This window comes from Triticum urartu, chromosome 7 (genome assembly GCF_003073215.2).
Source record: "Triticum urartu cultivar G1812 chromosome 7, Tu2.1, whole genome shotgun sequence".
Classification (NCBI taxonomy): domain Eukaryota; kingdom Viridiplantae; phylum Streptophyta; class Magnoliopsida; order Poales; family Poaceae; genus Triticum; species Triticum urartu.
This window is the reverse complement of record NC_053028.1, coordinates 580,738,734-580,749,516: the sequence shown is the minus strand read 5'-3', so window position 1 is coordinate 580,749,516 and position 10,783 is coordinate 580,738,734. Positions and strand designations below refer to the sequence as shown.

The 10,783-nt window shown below is 47.6% G+C and overlaps 1 pseudogene; it reads left to right on the top strand.

Moving 5' to 3' along the window:
- Positions 1-577: 577 nt before the first annotated feature.
- LOC125519111 lies at positions 578-2,540 on the top strand (annotated as a pseudogene).
- The last annotated feature ends 8,243 nt before the right edge of the window (positions 2,541-10,783 follow it).

The following is a 10,783-nucleotide window of genomic DNA, read 5'->3' as shown; positions in this document are numbered from 1 at the left end:
GGATAGACTATTATTATTATTATTAATATCATCCTTCATATCTAAATAAATCTAAGACAATCTACAAATAGAAGATTTTTTATTCTGTTTTTATTACGTTTGGATAGACAATTATTATTAGTAGTAGTATCAGCCGTCTAAGACAATCTACAAATAGAAAAAATATTCTATTTTGATTTTGTTTGGATAGACAATTATTATTATTATTATCCTTGGTATCTAAATAAATATAAGACAATCTACAAATAGAAGATTATTTATTCTGTTTTGATTACGTTTGGATAGACAATTATTATTAGTAGTATCAGGATAAATACATTTGAAATACCATGTGATACATGTGGTAAACGACCCACACATGTCGAATATATCTAGACATGTTTTAGTGTTAGATATCTAGATACCTTCGTATCTAGATAAATCTAAGCCATTTTTTGGGACGGAGGTAACATATAAAGAGGGGTCTTGCACTCATGGGAAGAGCAGCACATAAAGCAAAGTTGGCTTCCCTATGCAATGATAACAAGGCAAGCTACCTCGCAAGCCTGTGTGCACTTAGCAAGCAGTAGTCTCCACAATGCTGGCTTGCTGCTGCTTTGTGTCCCAACTGCTAATCGTAATAACACTTATACACGTTGCCATGACCAAGAGCAAGGTCCGCAGTGGCACGTGCTCATCGGCGACGGTGCCGCTTTCACTTCCGCCGGGACCATGGTAGTGGCCATTGGTGGGTAGCCTACCCGAGATTGTGCTCAATAAGTCGGCGTTCCGTTGGATCCATCGCGTGATGAAGGATATGGGCACCTACATCGCTTGCTTCCGCCTCGGTGGCGTCCATGTCATCCCGATCACATGTCCCAAGATCGCAAGGGAGGTGCTCAAGAAGCAGGACAAGAACCTCTTGTCCCGCCCACTCACCTTCGCCTCCGATGCCATCAGCTGCGGATACAAGGACGCCGTGCTCATGCCGTTTGGCGACCAGTGGATGAAGACACGCAAGGTGCTCACCTCTGAGATCAACTGCCCCTCTGTCACAAGTGGCTCCACGACAAGCACGCCGACGAAGCTAACAACTTGACGCGCTACATCTACAACCTGATCGCCAGGGGGTCATCTTCAACGTTGGAACTAGCCAACGTCAAAGTCAGGCACGTCATGCGGCATTACTGCGGCAATGTCATCCGTCAGCTTGCCTTCGACCAATGGTACTTCAGGGATCCTCAGCCGGATGGCGGGCCGGGGTCGATGGAGGTGGAGCACATGGACGCTTCGTTCACCTCCTAGGGCTCCTCTTCTCGTTCGGCGTTAGCGACTACCTCCCGTGTCTACTTGGCCTAGAACTTGGTGGCCACGAGAAAATTATTAAGGAAGCCAACACAAAACTAGATAGACTACACAACATGGTCATTGAAGAGCATTGGAGGCAATGGAACAGCAACGAGAGCCAGGACAGGGTCCAGGACCTCCTTGACGTTCTCATCATGCTCGCTGACGGTGACAGCAAGCCGTTGCTCAGCATCGATGAGGTCAACGCACAGTGCAAGGTAAGCAAAAATATTAATTAATGAGAGATTTTAAGATGGTTCAAGGGTCTAGATTTTGAATTTAGTGACCAATTGCCTCATAGTCCTACAAGGTAATACATCATCCATGAGAAAAGGTAATAGCTCACGGTCTTAAATAGATCTTATACCGTATTTGGCAGGTGTTAGAAAAGGGAAACAATAGAATAAGAAATTATTAATTGATAGTTTAAACATATCATTATTGTAATAATTTTCTACCTTTTTTTGAAGTGATTTGAACTTAAATTGTATTTAAAATTTCAATTATTCAATGCAATCTATCTTTATGCAAAGATATAAATTGTATTAACTTACATTTATCTCCATGGAATGCATGCATGACATAATATTAGCGGCCATAGATAACCCTTCAAACGCAGTGGAGTGGGCGCTGGCGGAGATGGTGAACAACCCAGAATTGATGGCCAAGGCGGTGGAGGAGATGGACCGGGTGGTTGGTCGTGAGCGAATGGTGCAAGAGTCGGACATCATGCAGCTCAACTATCTCAAGGCGTGTATACGTGAGGCATTTTGCCTCCACCCAGTCGCTCCCTTCAACCTGCCGCATGTCGTGATTGCTGACACCATTGTTGCGGGCTACCGCGTGCCCAAGGGTAGCCACGTCATCCTCAGCCGGCTGGCCCTGGGCCGGAACCCCACGTCTGGGATGAACCGCTCCACTTCAAGCCAGAGCGCCATATGGGAGACAACATCGATGTGGTGCTTACCGAGAGTGAATTGCGATTCATCCCCTTCACCACCGGGCGGCGGGGATGCATCGCGGTATCACTAGGAACAACCATGAGTGTCATGCTCTTTGGCAGGCTCCTGCATGGCTTCACCTGGACCAAACCGGCTGAGGTGTCGGCCATCAATCTCCGTGAGTCCAAGCACGACCTCTTCATAGAGAAACCGCTAGTGCTACATGCTGAGCCACGTCTTGCAGCGCACCTCTACCCTCTCATGCACCATTGAGCAAATAATGAGCTATGAATCACCGATAAGGCGAGTATGCCATTTTCTTGATGAATCTATACTTACTAATAAAGGAAGGAGATATTCCTACTTTCGTCCCGCTTTGTTTCGTTCCATTTCGATTGATTTTCACGTATGCTAGCTATTTTAGTTTTGTCCATTTCACGTACGAGTGAGCCGGTTCCTTTCATGCGTCGCTGGATCGTCCTAGGCTTATCGAAAGCATTGGAACAGTACCTGCTAGCCAGGCAACCCGAATTTTTTTGAAAGTATTATCATTATTTTAACAAATTCCGAAATATATGGCCTAATTTGAAAATTTCAAAAATATTAGCCCATCGGCCTCGCTCAGGCCGAAGAGGCACTTTTTGGCTGCTCTTAGACCAAAGTTTGGTCTTCAGTCACGCTTGAGCCAAGGTGTGTCCGCTCTCGGCCGATGGGCACTCTTCGGCCTCGCGCTGACCGAAGATCTGTCTTCGGCCTACACTAAGCCGAAGAGGGAGTCAAGTGCTACTGTAACAGGATGTGCTAGAGCCCAAGCCGACATCCATCTGCTAGTAAATTTTATTTGACATACGTGAATATGTTTCATGCATGGTAGGACATATTACAAAATATGTGTTAGAAGGGAAAGAGAGGTTTGTGGAATTGTTGATTGTATTGCTTGAGGCTCGTGGGCGTATATATAGTGAGTACATGATCTGCTTGGAGTACAAGACAAGGTAAGATAAATCCTATACTTCCTAATAGTCACGTTACTCAACATCCCCTTGCAGTCACAACGGTAGCGACGCAGACGGTGAGACTAGAGAAGAATCTGAAGGCAAGCCGATGGACATCCCCCACAGTCGTAACGGTAGACGCATCGCAGAAATTGTGGCTAGAGTGAAAGCCGATGAGGTTTCTCAAGCAAGGCGATAGCCCTTTGTGCCGACGTCAAGGTAGCCGAGAGCATAGGATGGTGTAGTCGTGGTCAAGGTAGCCGTGCGAGGGACGCCATGGTCGATGTCGAGCCGGGGTGGCCGGTGTCGAGGTAGTCGCCGTGGACCGGGAGGAAGAGCGGCGGTGGCCTAAGGAGGCGGCGGCGGCCTGAGGAGGCGGCGGCTAGGTCAGAAGCGCGGCGGCGGTGCTCGAAGTAGGCGAGGAATAACCCGACAGGGTGACGAAACCGGCGCGGGCGTGGGTGTTCCCGCGCCTACGGAGGCGGCGCGGCACATACCACACAGAAGTCAACGCGCGTGGATGATGAAGGGACCGCGTGCCGCGGCGCTACGGCCAAAGGGACAACGCAGTAGCAACACGTGGGTCGGGGCGACGGCGGGGAAGACCTTATGGCAGCGGCAGGGACCGCGTGCCACACTTGCTACGGCCCGATGGGGCGACGTAGCGGCAGCACGAGGGTCGGTGCAGCCACAGGGACGGCCTAGAGCGGACAGCCTCGGGGCGGTGGTGGACCACGGGCCGCTGCACTATGGCCTGAAGGGGCGACGCAGCGGTAGCATGTGGGTCGGTGCAGCCACAGTGAGAACCATGAGGCGGTGGCAGAGACCGCGTGCCAAGCTCGCTACTGTCCGATGAGGCGACGCAATGACGGCGCGAAGGTCGGTGCTGCCACGAAGATGGCCTGAGGCGGATGGCGTCGGGGTGGTAATAGACTGCGGGTCGCAGCACTACGACCCAAAAGGCAACGCAACGGCAGCGCACGGGTCAATGTAGCCGCAGGAAGAACCATGGAGCGGCGATGTTGCGGTCTGAAGGGACGACGCAGTTGTAGCCCGTTGCTCGATCGATGTTGATGCATGAGTACCCGATGACAAACTTCACATAATCCGGCGGTTGATCAGACCAAACGATGTGCGCTAGAGGCAGGAGCAAGGAGGCTGATCTGGAAGCGTACACGCGTGAGCAACCTTCAATCACACGGGACGCAACATGCACGAAAACAACAGGAACATGCATGTAAGGTGGCCACGTTGTGAACAGAAGGAGTAGCTCGGGCGCTTGAGTAGCCGTCCACACTTCACGTCCCGCGCGAGAGATCGCAGGCATGGCGAAGATGGCAGGCCAGCGAGCGAGCGCTGAACCAGCGGCCTGACGTGCAGGAGCAGGCGCCGATCCAGATCCCGTCGGGGTTGATGAAGATGTTGAAGCAGACAAACCGCGATGGAAGCCGATCTATAGATCGGAAAATCAAAAAAGAATACCGATCAAATAACTGGTGAGTGAGAAAAAACCTCGATCAATGGATCAGGAAAAAGAGTCTAGGGCAGCTGATCAACATAGTCGGCAGACGAACCTTAGCTACGGGATGCGCAGCCCCTTGTGGAGATCATGAACATCAACCTCTCCGGTGGCGGCGCGGTGCGGATGCGACGGCCAGGGTTTAGGATCAAGGTAGGGCTGCTACCATGTTAGAAGGGAAAGAGGGGTTGATGGAATTGTTGATTGTATTGCTTCAACCTCGTGGCCGCATATATAGTAAGTACATGATCTGTTTGGAGTACAAGACAAGGTAAGATAAATCCTATACTTCTTAATAGCCACGATACACAACAATATGGATATGGCGAAACAATTTTTTGAACGTATGTGAGCATTCTACTTGATACATATAGGCCGACCTAAACAGATGCGCGCTTTGTCTGCTTTTCGTCTGTTTCGGTCGGCCAAACGGACATGTGCGCACATCTTTTTATTTGGATTGACAGGTGCACCCAACGAGAGGCATACACATTTTTGCCGACGTGGCCGACACTGACTAAGTTAAGCATAAATATACGTAAATGGCAAGTGGCCCTTCCATACACTGCCAGGCGGGCCCTCTGTAGGTGGCCACATTAATTATGACCGTCTAGGTTGTTGGTCGGTCGACATGTGGGGTTGCGGCAGACACCAAGGGGATGCGCGGCGCGCCGACACATTCAGGCGCAAATTTTGGCCAGAAAGGGTTTACACAATGCATTAGTTTGTTTAGATTCGTAAAGCTTCTACACAATGTAGTAGTTTATTTAGATTCGTACCAACTCTTCCGATTGCTTAAAAAATCTTTTGATTTTGGACGCCGATAACTGCCACATGTGTGCCATATCGGCTGGTTGTGCCGCACACCCTGTGTGGCACAAAGACCACCCTGCTCGCACGACCGCGTACGGGCTCGCGCCGCCACAGCCCGCACGTCCGGTGTGTGTGGCAATATCGCCCACACGTCCGGGCAAACCACCGCGCTGCCCGCATGACCCAACATGCCAGTCGTCCCGGACTCCTTTCGATCCCCAGACCGACCTGCCGTCGTCGTCTCCTACCTCTCGATCCCCTTCCTCCATCGCCTTCCTTCTCTGGTTGCCATGGCAACCAGAGCAGATCCCTAGCGCCTCCCCACCGCTAACCACCCAACCCCCCAACCCCGCCCTCCCAAGACGACGAGCTAAAAACAGGTGGATCTCCGATCTCCTTCTGTTTCTCGCCCTTCTTCTGTCCAGAAATTTGAAATTGCACATTGCCCACGAAGAAGGCGACTAGATCCACGTTGTCAGGGAAAACACCCAACGAATTTGTGTGTATTCACATTTGCCCACCGACATACGCCAGATCTGCCATATACTATGCTAGAGTTGAGCTAAGCTTATGGGTTGGCTTGGTGCGAGTAGTTGGTAATGAAGGATGCGTAGGAATTACTAAAAATACGGAGAGAAGGGAGGAATTTGGCATAGGGAGGGATGAAAAAATAATTGCCACTTGTATATAACGTTGGTTGCCACCTATCATTGTCGTTAGCTGCCACCACGTTATGTTGTTGCTTGCCATCCTATTTCATTGGCTGTTGCCATCGCTTCAAAATGATAGCTGGCATCCAGATTTTAGAAAAGAGACTGAATGTGCATGTCCTACTTGCCATGATGTGTTGGTTGCCTATGCAGGAAATGTGATAAGATTGTCGTGTTATCTTCTATGTGCAAACGGCAAGAATGCATTTTGCGAATTGTTGATGCGTTCTTGTTCATGCAGTGACTGCTTATACAGTGGCAGAAAAAAGCAGAAGAAATGATTCACGAAGACGGCACTGATTCTTGGTTTTCCCAAAGGCTGCAAACGCCCCCTTGGGATGCAGCAGAGTACAATCAACTAATTTCTGCATGGTCGTTGATGCCACTACTAGAGCAGTACGCGGGCATCGGTATGATGCATGATAAAAAAAGAAGGAATAGTTGCCATGTTTGTGACGAGGAAGATGCCATTCTACTTATGTCATACAATGTCATTTTTCGCAGGTTCTTATGACTCAACCACACTCAGGGGGGTACCATGGCAAGTTCAGTCACAGGGCGCTAATGCTGACAAATGTGCGGGCGACCAACTTCAAGTAGCTAATGTGGCAAATCAAGGTAACGCATACAAAAAAGAAACATACTGCTGTGGCCACGAAATTAAACTTGCAAGGATGGCAAAAGACTCACGGGTTATATGGGAAAAATGTAGGACCTTCATGTAGCACGTGGCATCAGGCGGCAACCATGTACCTGCCATCAACATTGTACCCAGGTGAGTCCATGAAGTGAAGTTGTGGAAACTGAATTAGGAGAATAAACATAGGTGACATTGGGGTTGCCATGCCTAGACAACTGCAGTTGCCATGCCTGGATAACTGCAGTTGCCATGACTGGACAACTGTAGTTGCCATGTGTGATAAAATGTGATTGCAAATGTCTAAACAACTGTGAATGATAGGTGTGAACAAAATATATGTGGCATGGATGCACCGCTACATGTGCCATGTTGTACAAACTACAGTTGCCATGCATTGACCAACTGTTAACATGATCACAGGTTGCTATGGTGCAACCACATCGACAAACTTCTCATGGCAAGCTTCACAGTTGCAAGACAGCGCTATTGAAGATAGAGCACATCAAATTGGATTGACAAACTAGATACGATCAGCACATGCGTCACAACAAGGTAAAAAAATATGAACCGGAAAAATTGTAGTTCATTTGCTTTTGCGGACAAATCATGGGAGGAAAAAGTAGATTTGTCATGGGTGGTGGTGAAAAAAACAAACAAAAAAGGCTACCAAGTGGTCATGTGCAAAAAGTCATCTATTGTGTTCAGGATTTGCCAACTACTATATGATTGTGTTCAATGTTAATGATTGACTGCATTTGACTAGTGAACTAGTACCTAGTAGTACAAGTTTTGATGCTGAAAAAGATGATGGTTGACATGTCTTGGCAACAGTAGTTGCCATTTTTGTTGGACTGTAGCTGCCATGGCTATAGAATCCAAAGTTTTGATGCTAAAAAATGCTGGTTGCCATGTCTTGGCAACAGTAGTTGCCATCTTTGGTGGACTGTAGCTGCCATGACTAGAGAACTACAGTTGCCATGCATGGCCATATGTAGATTCCACAGCTTGCTGTGTGAATGATGTCATGCAAGATCACATGCAGCTGCCGTATTACGTTACGATAAACATGCCATCCAAGCAATGCTTACCCTCATACCTGCTTTTTTATTACAGGACCTTCAACCACAATCAATAGTGGCGCAGTGACATCTACTGCGGGAAGCTCTGAGCGCACGGAAGAAGCGTTGAACCAGCCAGCCAACAATCATGCCACAAACAATGCGGAATCAGTGTTGGAAATGACAATCGTTCCAGCAATGCCGACATGCACACCTTTGCACACCAGCACAAGCAACACTCAAGCAGATGAAACAGCCGCCGATACTGAAGTGAATAATGAAACTGATGACGCAGCACACGGGGATGAAGATGGTGGGCAATCAGAAATCATGGTACCTCAGCCACCGTATGTTGGGCAGAGATTTGATTTGTTCGAAAATGCCAAGGAATTCTACCAGAGATATGCAATGTTCCATGGGTTTGCGGTCAACACCTAATACCATAGGAAAATTAAAAAAACTAACGAGTACAGCACAGGTGAGATGAGGTGCTACAAGGCCCGGAGGAACAAGAAGGGTAAAGGTGTTGCGCCTGTCGTTCTGGAACAAAAGAGAGGTATCATTGTCAAGACGGAATGCCCTGTCCGGTGTAAGCTAAACGTAGACGGAGCACGATGGGTGGTCACTGAATATTTTGACGAGCACAACCACGAACTCATAAAGAAGTTTGACCTGGTAAAATTTCTGAGCACCCACAGAGGATTCACCCCCCTCGAGAAGAAATTCATAAAGCTGCTACATGATTGTAACGTCGGTTCATCAAGAATGGTCCAGATACTGTCCCTCATCCACAATGGAGATGGTAGGCTGAGTAGCATGCCCCACATACCGGCAGACGTTACAAACCTAAAGGCAAAGTACCGTAGAGAGAGCAAGTTGGCTGACATAGAAGACACAGTAGCCTAATTCTATGAGAAAGCGAAAGCAGATCCAGATTTCTTCTACAGGATAAGAATGGACGATGAGGACCGTGTCAGGAACATGTATTGGGTGGATGGTGCTGCAAGAAGAGCATACAAACATTTCCGAGATTGCATTTCGTTCGACGCGACATATCTCACTAATATGTACAAGATGCCGTGCACTCCATTCATAGGAATAAATAACCACAATCAGTCACTGCAGTTTGGATGCAGGCTCGTTTGGAACGAAGACACGAATGAGTACACTTGGTTGTTCAAAACCTTCTTTGAGTGCATGGATGGACTTGCTCCGATGAACATAATAACAGACCAGGATTTTAGCATGCGTGGAGGCATAGAGGAGGTCTTTCCATTGGCAGTGCACATGCACTGCAGGTGGCACATTATAAAGAAGGCTGAGGAGACGCTAGGACCGTTCTTTGCTGACCGTCCAGAGCTGCACAAGGCATTCGAGCTATGCGTGGACCACATCTTGACGGTGGAGGAGTTTGAGCGGAGCTGTATGGCTATGATTGAAACATATCAAGTCCAAGACAACGAGACGCTTGATAGCATGTGGGAGAAACGAATGTACTGGATGCCGGCCTACTTCATGCAGTTCTTCTTCCCATTTCTGCAGACTACGCAGCGTAGCGTGGGGTTCAATGCTGTTCTGAAGCGGTACGTGAGCGATGGCAACTCATTGCTGCAGTTTGCCAAACAATACACATCTTTGCAACAAAAAATACTGGGATCTGAGCTGCAGCAGGAAGCAAACACCGTTCTCAAGCAGCCTAAATTGCTAACATATTTACCGATGGAGAGGCAGATGAGTAAGACATATACCAACAGCTTTTTTAACAAGTAAGTCAGTTATGTTACAGCCTTATTTGCACAAGCATGAAGGTAGTAGGAGCCATGTAGAATGCAATGCAGTTGCAAGCTTTTTGAAATATTGATATGTTGAAAGTAGACATTGAGTAAAGGGTAACCATCGTATGTAGTTGCCATGATAATGAACTGAAGTTGCCATGTGAAGTCAACTATAGTTGCCACGTTTAATGAACTATAGTTGCTATGTTAAATGAACTGTAGTTGTCATGTTTAATGAACTGTTGTTGCCGTGTGAAATCAACTATGATTGCCATGTTTAATGAATTGTACTTGCATTTCCCATGTTGGTATGGAATGCACTTGCCGATTAAAATGTTATGCATTTGCCATGTGAAAGAATATCATAAAGTTGCCATAGCCATCATTCATTTTAAATGCCTTTCCTACGTTATAGCCTACATCAACATAAGGTGCTACAAAAAACATCATGTAAGAGTTTAACAGAACCACAAAAAACTTGCAGATTCCAGGAAGAAATAAAGCGTGTCAGGATGTACACGGCTTACTAGGTGGACGAACATACGTTCAAGGTGTGTTCTCTCTTGGGCATGTCGGATTCAGTACCTGAAGACCCAGACAAAGGAAGGAACTAGTTTGTTAAGGCCTCGATAAGATAAGGTGAATACTACTGCCAATACTGCAAATTCGAACGGGACGGGATTGTGTGCTGTCGCATACTAAAAGTAATGGACATGAACGCGGTGACATGAATGACCCGCCATTTCATACGGCGACGATGGACTTGGGACGCTGATGACACATTGGGGCCACAAACATCAAATGCAGTTTTGGCTATGCATGATGAGAGACGAGAGTCAACCATGGAAGCCGTGAGGCACGTTGTGTTGACAAAGAACTATGCTGAACTAATAGATGAAGCATGCAAGCCTGATGACACAGCGAGGGTTGCAGAAAAACACAGGAAGGCCCTGAAAAGAGAGCTTGACGAGATCAAGAAGAGGAAAGCTAAGGAAGCGTTACACAG